Raw genomic sequence first — 13,961 nt, forward strand, 5'->3', positions numbered from 1 at the left:
GGAGAGAAAGTCCTGTAAAGGGACGAGTTTAGAGGCGCTGGTGACGGCGCCGCTACCGATCTCACCTAAAAAGTTTACCACGAACCCGGTGGTGGCGGCAACATTGAATATCTGGGGACAGTGGAGGCGACAGAGAGGGGTGCGGGGAGCCCTGGTGGGGTCCCCAATCAGGAACAACCATAGGTTCGCCCCAGGAAGAATGGATGGAGGATTTCAGAGCTGGTTCCAGTTGGGAATTAGGAGGGTGGGAGATTTATTTATAGATGGGACTTTTGCGAGCTTGGGAGCATTGGAGGAAAAGTATAAGTTGCCCCGGGGAAATTTCTTGAGATATATGCAGGTGAGGGCATTTACCAGACAACAGGTGAGGGAATTTCCATTGCTCCCGACACAGGGGATACAGGACAGGGTGCTTTCAGGGGTGTGGGTCGGAGAGGGCAAGGTGTCAGAGATTTACCGAGAGATGAGGGAAGAGGGGGAGGATTCGGTGGGCGAACTAAAAGGAAAGTGGGAAGAAGAACTAGGGGAGGAGATAGAGGAGGGTATGTGGGCTGATGCCCTAAGCAGGGTAAATTCCTCTTCCTCATGCGCCAGGCTTAGCCTGATTTAATTTAAGGTGCTACATAGAGCACACATAACGGGAGCAAGATTGAGCAGGTTCTTTGGAGTGGAGGACAAATGTGGGAGGTGTGGCGGGAGCCCGGCAAACCACGCACATATGTTTTGGGCATGCCCGGCACTGGAAGGGTATTGGAAGGGAGTGACGGGAGTGATTTCGCGGGTGGTGAAGGCCCGGGTCAAACCAGGCTGGGGGTTAGCTCTATTTGGAGTTGCGGAAGAGTCGGGAGTGCAGGAGGCGAAAGAGGCCGACGTTGTGGCCTTTGCGTCCCTAGTAGCCCGGCGCAGGATCCTACTCATGTGGAAGGAGGCGAAACCCCCCGGACTGGAGGCCTGGGTAAATGATATGGCGGGGTTCATTAAACTGGAGCAGATAAAGTTTGCCCTGAGAGGATCGGCTCAAGGGTTCACCAGGCGGTGGCAGCCATTTCTCGACTACCTAGGGGAACGTTAGAGGAAGACAGATGACCAGCAGCAGCAACCCAGGGGGAGGGGGGGGGGGGGGAGGGGGGGTTTAGTTTAGGTCAAAGATAAAGGGGTTTTGTTACTTGTGTATTGTTTAAAATTTCTGTATTGTTATTGTTGCGTTTGCTTTGTAAGAGGGGAAAAATTGTTGTTTGGGAAAAAATTTTCAATAAAACATTTATAAAAAAAAAAAAAAAAAAAAAAAAAAAATCTTGCTTATAAACACCTTTATTGCTTGTGCTTATGGGACCTCATGCCATGCAAGTGGAGTGTGGTTGTGTGGCATCGTGGGGGGTGCATTTTGGTGGAGCCCACAGACTTCCTGGGAGCCACGCTTTGAGAATCACTGTGCTATACCATTGACAGCTGCACCTTCAGTTGCCTGCACCTTAAGCTCTGGAATTCCATCCTCACCTTTCTACCTCCTCCTTTTAAAACATTCCATAAAACCTACCTTTTTGACCAAGTTTTTGACCACCAGTCCAAATATATCCTTATGTGGCTCGGTGTTAAGTTTAGTTTACTAACTCCTGTAAAGTATCTTGATGATTTACTACATGCTGTATAAATGTAAGTTGCTGGATTTCACAAAGAGATGTCATTGCTGTTGAGGTATATAGGAGTATTATATGTGCAAGAATTTAGTCAGCAACCTTTTGGACTTTCAACATGATAAGAAAGATGATAAAGGAGAGTAGGAACTATGCATAATTATCTCTCCAGGTGTCTGCTTATTAGTGAAGGTAATGTCTCCTCCCCAACTCTTCGACAGCAACTCGGTTTTCAAAATGTAAAATGAACAACTCCCATCTCTGGTGGGACCCCTCATCCGCCCCTCTCAGGGTAAATGTCACCTTTTCCAAGGCCAAAAACTCCAACAGGTCCCACAGCCATGCCGAGGCACTGGGGCGGGGGGGGGAGTGAAGGCACAGGTGGGGGGGCGGGGAGGGGGGAGAGAAGGCACGGGGGGGGGGGGGGAAGAGAAGGCACGGGGGGGAGGAGCTGACCTCCACCCGAACAGGACCCACCTGCGAGCAATCAAGGAGGCGAAGGCTAAGACAGGTGCCCCGCTCCGGTCTGCAGCTCCAGCAGGTCTGACACTCCGAATATGGCCTCCAGGGGACTCAGCTCCACTTCCATATGCAGAACCTTGGACATGGTGCTAAAAAAAACCAATATCTCTCCAACTTCGGGCAGGACCAGACATATGGACATGATTGGCAGGGCTCCTCTCTCACTGCTCGCAACTATCCTCCACCCCCTCAAACAGCCGGCTCACCCTCGCCTTCATTAAGTTCTCCCTAGGTACCACCTTGCGTTGAATCAACTCCAACCTCACACATGAGGTCAAGGCATTGACTCTTCATAGCACTTTGCACCATAATCCTTCTTCCAGCCCTAGCCCCAGCTCCTCAACCCACTTAGCCTTAATCCCTTCCATAGACTCCTTGACCTCCTCCATAATCCTACCATAAATCCCTGAGATGACCCCACTTATTAACACTCCCCACCAATAGCACCTCCTCCAGAAACGAGGAGGATGGTGCCACCGGGAAACTCAGGAAAGCCTTTCTTGTGAAAATCCACACCTTCATATAACTAAAGCCCTCCTCATGCTACAGCCCATATTTCACCCCCAATTCTTCCAAACCTGTGAAGCTCCCCTCCAGAAACAGATTCTTCATCTCTTTTACAACTTTCTCCTCCCATTCCCGGAACCTCACATCCATCGTCCCCGACTCAAACCCATGATTCCCTCATATTGGCATTACCCTCGACGCCATCCTCAACTTGAAGTGCTGTCAAAATTGCCCCCAGATCCTCAACGTGGCTACCACTACTGGACTCCCAGAATACTTTCCTGGGGTTAGCGGCAGCGTCGATGTTGCCAGCGCCAGCAGCCCCGACCCTTACAGGGCCCCGCCTCCATCCACACCCACAAAGCTTCCGTCTCCTTCCTCCAGACCCGCACTTTCTCCGCATTCGCCGCCCAGTAATAGTGCAACAGATTCGGAAGAGCCAAGCCCTCCGCCTGTTGTCCCTTTTGAACACCGCCTTCCTTATCCTCGCAACATTCCCTGCCCACACAAACAACGAGACCAGCCTATCCACCCCTCGAAAAAATGCCTTTTGCAAAAAGACTGGTAGTCACTTGGACAAAAACAGGAACAGTGATAAAATATTCATTTTGACTGCCTGCACTCGACCTGCCAACGACAAAGGGAAACTATCCCACCTTCACAAATCTTCCTTCACCTTCTCTACCAGGCTCATGAAATTCTGCTTATGGAGTGGTGCGCAATCCTGCACTACCTGCACCCCCGAGTACCTAAAGTGAGTTGCGCTACCCTCAATGGCAACCCTTCCACTCCCGACCCTCCACCTGAAAGTGACACGACAAAATACTTATCCCTAAATTCAATTTATACTCCAAAAACGTCCAAATTTCCCATTATGTCCGTCACCGATGAGTCCGGGTCCGCAATGTACAGCAATAAATCATCTGCGTACAGAGAAAATTCCATGTTTTTAATCCTGGGATTCCACAAATATTTCTGTTTTCTGGGGATTGGATTTCACAACTGTCAATTTTCCCAACAAAATGACAATTGATTACCAGGTAGTATTTTAGGTAACCACCTGTTATGTACTCACCCTTTAACAGGAGTGAATAGAATGTTGTAATTCATGCTGAGGAAATCTGATGGGAAAAATCTTTGCCTGGATTGATTTCCCTTATCAGTGTGTCATTTTGTTTGTTTTACCTCAACATGATATACTCACCGGCAGGCAACCTTCGAATGTAGATACCTTCACCCACACCCTGCATACTCAATGGGATGTGTCCAAAGCTGTGGTTTTACTGGCCCAAATCTTGCGTTTGCAGTCATAACCCATATTTCTGACTCTGGCTGGGCAAAAAAAATACACATTTATTTCCCCAATTTTTCTGGACAAATTTGCGATGAGGAATCCTTCCAAACTGACTCAACTCAGGAAACCTCAGAGACATCAGCAAAGGGAACCTGCACAGAAGCCATGCTCTTTCTGACAGCATTAGTTGCCGAATTCTGGTAATTAACGAGTGCAAGTCCCAAAGTGCTTAGAAAAGCTAGGGAAAGAAGGTGAGTCGGTGAGGGGTTAGGGTGGGTGAGGTATGTGGGTAAGGGATTAGGTTGGTAGATGGGTCAGGTCATAGCGAAAGAAAGTGACAGAGGCGTCATACTGGTTATGCCCAAAGGTTTGTAATGTGTGACAGGTGTCAGTGATCCTCAACGTGCTTAAGTTTCCCAGCTCTACTGCTACGTCCAGGTGTCTTCCTGCTCGCTACCACACTTCGAAATCTTTCTGGAGAATCGCGCCTGTTACAACACCCTACAGGGACAGAGCTGTATAACATCCACTTCCCCTCTTAGAGACCTGAGAATGAGCTACTCAGGTGACTAGGGGGCAGAGCTCCCTCCTAATTGGAGGAGCTCTCCATTGAGTATGAAGCAGTTTGGGGAAGGAGACCCTGCGGAGTGTGGGGTGAGGTGGACCATGTCAGCCTGGCCTCTCGTGGAGTCTTTGCCTCTTGTCTACAACAGCACCCATCACATTAAACACACTGAAAACTATACCTTATTTCTAATGTTTGCCATTAATAATAAATATCCCTTAAAACTACCATTGTTTTCCTAACACAAATAAGTTGAAGCCTCCAAATGGAAGAGACTTTTTGAGAGGGTCCCAAGGAGCTGAGGAATTGTCCATTGGAAGTTAAAACTTCCCCGGCAACTCCCAGGGAATCATTGTGTTGGGGCTTCGAGGGAATCTTGTTACGCATCTCGGGGGTTACGTCTGGTCTCTGTTTATCCACAGAATGAATGATCTGGGCTATTGTCTGACATCTATGTAGTATACCTGACTTATGAAAAATGAAACTACATTTCTCCTCAAAAGTGCCTTTGAAGATATTTTCCATAGGATTACATAGGATATATAGCACGGACCACTTGGCCCAACCAGTCCATGCAAGTGTTTTGCTCCGCTTGATCTTCCTCCCATTTTTCCTCATCTAATTGTATCACCATAACCCGCTATTCCTTTCTCCATTATGCTTGTCTAACCTCCCCTAAAATGGAACTGTACTGTTCACTTCAACCACTCCCTGCGGTAGCAAGTTCCATATTTTCACTACTCTTTGGTGAAGAAGTTACTTCTAAATTCCCTTTGGATTTTTTGGTGTCTAGCTTATTTGACTGACAAAGCACAGGTCAGGAGTATTGTATGTTTTATGTTTGGTCGATGTCACAAAGAGGTTGTGGGTCTTTTTTGGTTGAACATTAAGTGTTTATTGATAACACAAAACTATGTACAAAAATAAGGTATAGCCCAAGCTATGAGCTAACTCCATGCTTGCTTCTACACAGGTCTCTGTCCAGTGCACACTGACTCTTGTCTCAGGTCATGCATCTCTTCATATTACATTGTGGGTGATACTGTTTCCCAGTCCCATATTAACCCTGGCTATGCCAAATACCCTTATACTACGAGGAGTGTGCTGGAATACTCTCCACTTGCCTGGCTGAGTGTAGCCCCAACAACACTGATGAAGCTCAACACCATTCAGAACAAAGCAGCTTGCCTGGCCGGCACCCAAACCACCACTTTTAAAAATTCACTCCCTCCACCACCGATGCACAGTGGCAGCTACTATCTACAACGTAGTGGCATCTGCAAGGTGCACTGCAGCAACTTAGCAAGCATACTTCGACAGCATCTTCCAAACCCCCAATCTCCACCAATTAGAAAGTCTTGGGCAGACGACGCATGGAACAACACCATCTGGACTGCCCCTCCAAGTCACACACCATCCAGGCTTGGAACTATATTGTCATTCCTTCACGGTTCCTGGCATTCTCTTCCAACCAGCATTATAGGTATACATCACATGTAGTAGTTCAAAAGACACCTCACCCAACCTTCAAGAGAAATTAGGATTGGACAATAAATGTCAGCCACAAGTGAATAAATAATAACACAAACAGCATTTGTCTCTGTGCAGCTGAAGTAGCAGTACAAATGCAGCACAAGTTTTCTGTAAGCCTGAGGAGGTGAAGGTCCGCATCCATGGCTCAGCAAAAGGAATATGAACGGCTTGTGCTGTTATGCATCCTGTTTGTGTGGGGTAGTTTGTAATCCAAACCAATGGATATGAAGGTAAGGGATCTGCTCCCCTCTTCTTTAGTACCAAGTCGACACTCCCCAGAACATAGAGTCAGCATGTGTACTGTATCAAAGTGGGAAATTAGCAATCACTCAGCAATGCCCCTTTCTAGAGGCATCCACTGTTATAATGAGCATTCTCTTTTATCCACCTTCCACACAATTTGGATTGAGAGGCAGTGAGATGTCTGCACTGGATATAAACAACTATTTACCATTTGGGAGCCAAGGCATTATCACCAAGCTTTCAGCTTGGCAAGCATCATAGAAGAGCTCATTCTTGTTCATATCCAATATCCACAGATGCTCACTTATCAGCAGGGAATCACTGGATAGCAATCAGGGACAGGAAATTAAAGCAATAAAACAAGAGAAAACAAGGAAGAGGTGGCTGAGCAAAGCTTTCAACGAGTGAAATATTTCCTTCTTGTCAACATCCATTATGTCCAGATTGATCATTTTGCAGGGCATATTTCATGCACTCACTGATTTCCCCCAAGTTCTTCTCTGTAAGTACAGCACCAAATCCAGGGGTAGGAAGTGATGTGATAACACAGACCGCACATGCTTCCCGAATCAATCTGCACTCAATTTCAGCAGGTCTTCAGTCAGCTCTGTTATATTACTTACTGTAATATATGTTACTCACTTGCTTCATATCAAGATGCTCTTAAACTCGATGTTGATTAACACTCTTAGTCGTCCAATGAAAGCAAATAATTTATTAACTAAAACAAATAAACTGTGAGTTCGCTCTGTCTCCAATACTTTTACTAGATATTAAATAAGCAAGATTGAATAAGAATAAACTATGATTAACTACACTTGCACTCTTGAGCTAACTCTCTACACCTCTGGTCACTAGTCACAATACACATGAAGAGGCGGGAACTCAGATTGAGTCTGTCTTTATACCCCTTGTTAGTGCTGCCATCTAGTGATCACTTAGCTGTTATGACTATGCATTAACCCCTTATGTATATGCAGATCCCGACAAGCTCCTTCCTATGTTTCAACAATTATAGTAGATGAATCCGTCTGATCTTTCATCGTTAGTGGAAGCTTCCTTGACTAGAAACACAGTTGGAAAGTCAAGTGCACATCACAGATGGTTTCCTGACCACATTAATGGCTCGAACATCACACATGCTGACTCCGGCACATTCAGCATCCAGGCGGGGTTACCACTGACCAGAAACTGAACTGGACCAGCCATATAAATACTGTGGCTACAAGGGCAGGTCAGAGGCTGGGAATCCTGCGGTGAGTAACTCACCTCCAGATTTATCAAAGTCTGTCCACCATCTACAAGGCACAATCAAGTGTGTAGTGAAATACTCGCCGCTTGCTGAATGAGTGCAGCCCATTTAGAGTGTCTTTCCAAAGGCAAATTGGAACAAGTATCCCCAATATCAAGACAAATATTGGAACCTGAAGTCTTTAAGCCCAAACTCACTTTTTAAAAAAAAATTTGTGTATCCAATTATTTTTTTCCAATTAAGGGGCAATTTAGCATGGTCGATTCACTTACCCTGCACATCTTTGGGTTGTGGGGGTGAAACCCATGCAGACAGGGGGCGAATGTGAAAACTCCACACGGACAGTGACCCAGGGCCAGGATCGAACCCAGGTCCTCGGCATCGTAGGCAGCAATGCTAACCACTGCGCCACTGTGTGCCGCCCATCAATATGCAATTAAATCAATAGACTAATTTGGCTAGATTTTGGTATTGATAAACCAATCAAAACCCCAATGTAATGTAAAAAAAATACAGTTGATTTCCTTATGTTTACTGTTGAAGATTAATCTTTCCTGACAATCGGAGGGTGGCACGGTGGCACTGTGGTTAGCACTGCTGCTTCATGGTGCCAAGGACCTGGGTATCAGAAGAATTGCGGAGCTAAGGGTCATAGGGATCGGAATCCATCAGCTAGTAATGCAGTTTCCCAAAGTCAGCATTCAAAAGCCTGCAGGGAAGATATTGCGTAAAATGTTACATCAGTCCTCTAGAGGGAGCAGGTGTATGACCGTTCCTGTAAGCCTCGCAGCTCCCTCCAACCCACCGCCAGCAACACCTTCCTGGCTCTGCTCTGCTTCTAAAATCATGTACAGTGAAACGTTTGGCAGATTCCTTAACCTCTCCTGGTCAAAGCTGCGGCCCAAGAGTTCACCCAGATGTAGCCCATCTGTACTTCCATCCCCACTGGACATGGACCCCTTGTGTTCTGCCCCAATGCAGAACAGTGGTCCGGTGGACAACATCAAGGGGACCATAAACCCCTCTGGGAGACATTTGTGCAGCAGAAAGAAGCAGCACGGTAGCGGTGGTTAGCACAGTTGCTTCACAGCTCCAGGGTCCCAGATTCGATTCCTGGCGTGGGTCTCTGTCTGTGCGGAGTCTGCACGTTCTCCCCGTGTCTGCGTGGGTTTCCTCCAGGTGCTTCGGTTTCCTCCCACAGTCCAAAGATGTGCATGTTAGGTGGATTGGCCATGCTAATTTGCCCTTAGTGTCCAAAAAAGATTAGTTGGGGTTACGGGGATAGGGTGGCTGTGGGGATAGGGTGGCTGTGTGGGCTTGGGTAGGGTGCTCTTTCCAAGGGTCGGTGCAGACTCAATGGGCCGAATGGCCTCCTTCTGCACTGTAAATTCTATGATGATTCGATGAAACAGGAGGAGGCCATCAGAGAACTCACCACCAAGCTCAGCAGATCCAAGAGTCAGTGTGTGTCAGAGCCCCTGGTGAGTGAGCATAAACCTGGACAGGGGACCTGTGTGTGTTTGTGTGTATAACGTCTCCGTGCAGACAAAAAGCTTGTAAATCTTCTGCAGATCTTCTTGCAGTGTGGCTGCTGCTGAAGGGCCAGATGTGTGTGTGTCAGTGACGGCATGGAGGCACATTTAGTAAGAGGGAATCGGCTGCCATTATTGGAGACAATAGTCTCCATGAAGTGACTACAATGGATTTTCATCTGGTTGGGAGACATGTGCACATCACAATGCCACGATTGAATATCTGAGAAAATAATGAATATTTGAGAAAACTTTGTCTGATTAATGACAAGCAGAACAGTTAGTTTGTCAGTTGTCTTTGGGTCAGTTTTAGTGTTGTCAGCATTCATCAATATCGGAAGTTGAATAAACTTGCATCAAATAATTTATTGCATTTAAGGCAATTATAAATCAAGATTTAATATCACTATCTTCAGATTTATAGCTGTTTTGTTTACCACATACGGCTCTCTCACACTGATGTCTTGTTCTTTCTTCTCCACACCTCAGTCTTCCTTCCCTTCTTTGTTTGCTCAAGGTAGTGTCCCACAATGAATGCAGGTTAACAATTGTTGGCTGCACACCGGTGTCTCTCATGAGTAACTATCTTTCATGTGACCCTGGACAGTGAACTTTTATAGATGGGAGGACATCACAGACCTATATGATCCTGTCCTCACTCAATGTTGACATAAATTCAATATACCAGAGGCTACTGGATAGTGAATAAGAACAGGAAGATTAGATGATTTATTTTCCCCCCCCACCTTGCCTGGAGCAAGAAAACTGTTGTGTCTCAAACACTTCCTTGAATTAGGATAGACTGGGCTGGTGTGGTCCTGAAGCTCAGCTGTTGTGGGTCCCGAAGGTTGACCAATTGGCAAAAGTGGGTCCCGGGAAAAAAGTTTGAAAAACACCGTGCTAGAATATAAATTTTTAAAAATATTTTTATTAAAGTTTACAATTTTAAACTGAACATAAAGATAGATGAAACGACTACAGTTGACATGTTGTTTCTTTTCGGCAACCCCTCCACCCTCCCTTTGTCCCCCTCCCTTCCCCTCCTCCCCCGACTTTCCCATTTCCACTGTTTCCGGGTCTTAAACAAGGTCCTTTACTTCACCTGTGGGTGGTTGTTTGGTGTTTGCCTGTGGGCAGTGCCCTCCTTCTCCTTTCCCTCTCCCTGTCGCTTGTCCCCCCCTCCCTTCTTTTTTGCTCTTCCCCTCCTGTTGTCTACTTGTCTTTTGGGGGTTATTTTTCGTGTGGTCTTGTGTTGGGCCCTCTGGTTCCCATAGAACATTACAGCACAGTACAGGCCCTTCGGCCCTCAGTCTCTCTCTGGCCTCCCCCTTGGTGTTTCCTCTCCTCCCCTGTTTCTCCCCCTCTTGTTTCCGTCTGCTTTCTGTGGTCCAAGTGGCTTCCCTGTGTCTCCCCCCCACCCCCCCCCCCCTTTCCCCCCCACCTCGCCTGCTCTATCAGCTGTTTGAATATAGAACAGTACAGCACAGTACAGGCCATTCAGCCCACGATGTTGTGCCGACCATTTATCCTAATCTAAGATCAACCTACACCCCTTCAATTTACTGCTATCCATGTGTCTGGCTAAGAGTCGCATAAATGTCCCTAATGACTCTGACTCCCCCAGCTCTGCTGGCAGTGCATCCCACACACCCACCACTCTGTGTAAAGAACCAACGTCTGACATCTCCGCTATACCTTCCTCCAATTACCTTAAAATTATGTCCCCTCGTGACAGCCATTTCCGCCCTGGGGAAAAGTCTCTGGCTATCCACTCTATCCATGCCTCTCATCACCTTGTACACCTCTATCAAGTCACCTCTCTGCCTTCTTCGCTCCAGTGAGAAAAGCCCTAGCTTTCTTCATAAGACATGCCCTCCAGTCCAGGCAGCATCCTGGTAAATCTCCTCTGTACCCTCTCCAAAGCATCCACATTCTTCCTATAATGAGGCGACCAGAACTGGACACAATATTCCAAATGTGGTCGAACTAGAGTTTTATAAAGCTGCAACAAAACCTTGTGGCTCTTAAACTCAATCCCCCTGTTAATGAAAGCCTCATTGAATTCTTTGAGGATGTAACAAGATACATTGATGAAGATCGGGCAGTGATGTGGTGTGTATGGATTTCAGTAAGGCATTTGATAAGGTTCCCCATGGTAGGCTCATTCAGAAAGTTAGGGGGCATGGGATACAGGGAAATTTGGCTGTCTGGATACAGAATTGGCTGGCCGAAAGAAGACAGCGCGTGGGAGTGGATGGAAAGTATCCCACCTGGAGGTCAGTGACCAGTGGTGTCCCGCAAGGATCTGTTCTGGGACCTCTGCTCTTTATGTTTTTTATTAATGACGTGGATGAGGAAGTGGAAGGGTGGGTTAGTAAGTTTGCCGATGACACGAAGGTTGGGGGGTTGTACATAGTGTTGAGGGTTGTTGCAGGTTACAGCAGGACATTGACAGGATGCAGAGCTGGGCTGATGGAATGGCACAGGGAGTTCAACCTTGATAAATGTGTAGTGATTCATTATGGAAGGTCAAATTTGAATGCTGAATACAGGGTGAAAGGGAGGATTCTTGGAAGTGTGGAGGAACAGAGGGGTCCACGTATATAGATCCCTCAAAGTTGCCACCCAGGTTGATAGGGTTGTTAAGAAGGCGTTATATTTTGCTCACCACAGAAGCAAGACTGATAGAACATGGGTTGTAATTCCCAGGGACTTCCCTATTCCCTTTCTTGAACAGGGGAACAACATTTGCCTCCCTCCAAGCATCCAGTGCTACTCCAGTGGAGAGCGAGGACGCAAAGATCATCGTCAACGGCGCCACAATCTCCTCCCTCGCTTCCCGTAGTAACCTTGGGTATATCCCGTCAGGCCCAGGGGACTTATCTATCCTGATGCTTTTCAAAATTTCCTGCACATCCTCCTTCTTAATATCAACCTGTTTGAGTCTATTAACCTGGTTCACACTGTTATCATGAGCAACAAGGTCAAAGAACAAACAAAGAACAAAGAAATGTACAGCACAGGAACAGGCCCTTCGGCCCTCCAAGCCCGTGCCGACCATGCTGCCCGACTAAACTACAATCTTCTACACTTCCTGGGTCCGTATCCCTCTATTCCCATCCTATTCATGTATTTGTCAAGATGCCCCTTAAATGTCACTATCGTCCCTGCTTCCACCACCTCCTCCGGTAGCGGGTTCCAGGCACCCACTACCCTCTGCGTAAAAAACTTGCCTCGTACATCTACTCTAAACCTTGCCCCTCTCACCTTAAACCTATGCCCCCTAGTAATTGACCCCTCTACCCTGGGGAAAAGCCTCTGACTATCCACTCTGCCTATGCCCCTCATAATTTTGTATACCTCTATCAGGTCTCCCCTCAACCTCCTTCGTTCCAGTGAGAACAAACCGAGTTTATTCAACCGCTCCTCATAGCTAATGCCCTCCATACCAGGCAACATTCTGGTAAATCTCTTCTGGACCCTCTCTAAAGCCTCCACATCCTTCTGGTAGTGTGGCAACCAGAATTGAACACTATACTCCAAGTGTGGCCTAACTAAGGTTCTATACAGCTGCAACATGACTTGCCAATTCTTATACTCAATGCCCCGGCCAATGAAGGCAAGCATGCCGTATGCCTTCTTGACTACCTTCTCCACCTGTGTTGCCCCTTTCAATGACCTGTGGACCTGTACTCCTAGATCTCTTTGACTTTCAATACTCTTGAGGGTTCTACCATTCACTGTATATTCCCTACCTGCATTAGACCTTCCAAAATGCATTACCTCACATTTGTCCGGATTAAACTCCATCTGCCATCTCTCCGCCCAAGTCTCCAAACAATCTAAATCCTGCTGTATCCTCCGACAGTCCTCATCGCTATCCGCAATTCCACCAACCTTTGTGTCGTCTGCAAACTTACTAATCAGACCAGTTACATTTTCCTCCAAATCATTTATATATACTACAAAGAGCAAAGGTCCCAGCACTGATCCCTGTGGCACACCACTGGTCACAGCCCTCCAATGAGAAAAGCATCCTTCCATTGCTACTCTCTGCCTTCTATGGCCTAGCCTAGCCTAGTCCCTCTCTCTAGTGAATACTGAAGCAAAGTATTCATTTAGGGCCTCCCGACATCTCCTCAGACTCTCGGCACAAGTTCCCTCCACTATCCCTGATCAGCCCTACTCTCACTCTGATCATCCTCTTATGTCTCACATAAGTGGAGAACGTCTTGGGGTTTCCCTAATCCTTCTCGCCAGGGCTTTTTCATGTCCCCCTTCTAGCTCTTCTAACTCCACTCCATCTCCTTCCTGGCTACCTTGTAACCCTCTAGAGCCGGTCCAGATCCTTGCTTCCTCAACCTCACGTAAGCTTCCTTCTTCCTCTTGACTACATCATAGAATTTGCAGTGCAGAAGGAGGCCATTTGGCCCATCGAGTCTGCAACGGCGCTTGGAAAGAACACCTTACCCAAGCCCACACCTCCACCCTAACCCCATGACCCAGTAACCCCACCCAACACAAAGGTCAATTTTGGACACTAAGGGCAATTTAGCATGGCCAATCCACCTAACCTGCGCATCTTTGGACTGTGGGAAGAAACCGGAGCACCCAGAGGAAACCCATGCACACACGGGGAGAACGTGCAGACTCCGCACAGACATTGACCCAACCGGGAATCGAACCTGGGACCCTGGAGCTAGACTAGACCCTGGACTAGAAGCTCCCTCTTATCATCCAAGGCGCCTTTCACCTTACCATTGCTTCCTCGTCTCAGTGGGACAAAACAATTCAGCACTCGCAGCAAGTGCTCCTTAAACAATCCCCACATTACTGTTGTGCATTTCCCCAAGAACAATTGTTCCCACTTTATGCTCCT

At 47.1% G+C, this 13,961-nt stretch overlaps 1 long non-coding RNA gene across 1 annotated transcript in view; it reads right to left on the reverse strand.

Moving 5' to 3' along the window:
• Positions 1-13,961, reverse strand: part of LOC140409621 (uncharacterized) — a 40,777-nt gene that overhangs the window by 18,203 nt on the left and 8,613 nt on the right. The window contains exon 2 of the long non-coding RNA XR_011940444.1: positions 3,868-3,995. This is a non-coding gene — a long non-coding RNA (uncharacterized lncRNA). The remainder of the gene's footprint in view (positions 1-3,867; positions 3,996-13,961) is intronic.

The sequence above is a fragment of the Scyliorhinus torazame genome, chromosome 1 (genome assembly GCF_047496885.1).
Source record: "Scyliorhinus torazame isolate Kashiwa2021f chromosome 1, sScyTor2.1, whole genome shotgun sequence".
Classification (NCBI taxonomy): Eukaryota; Metazoa; Chordata; class Chondrichthyes; order Carcharhiniformes; family Scyliorhinidae; genus Scyliorhinus; species Scyliorhinus torazame.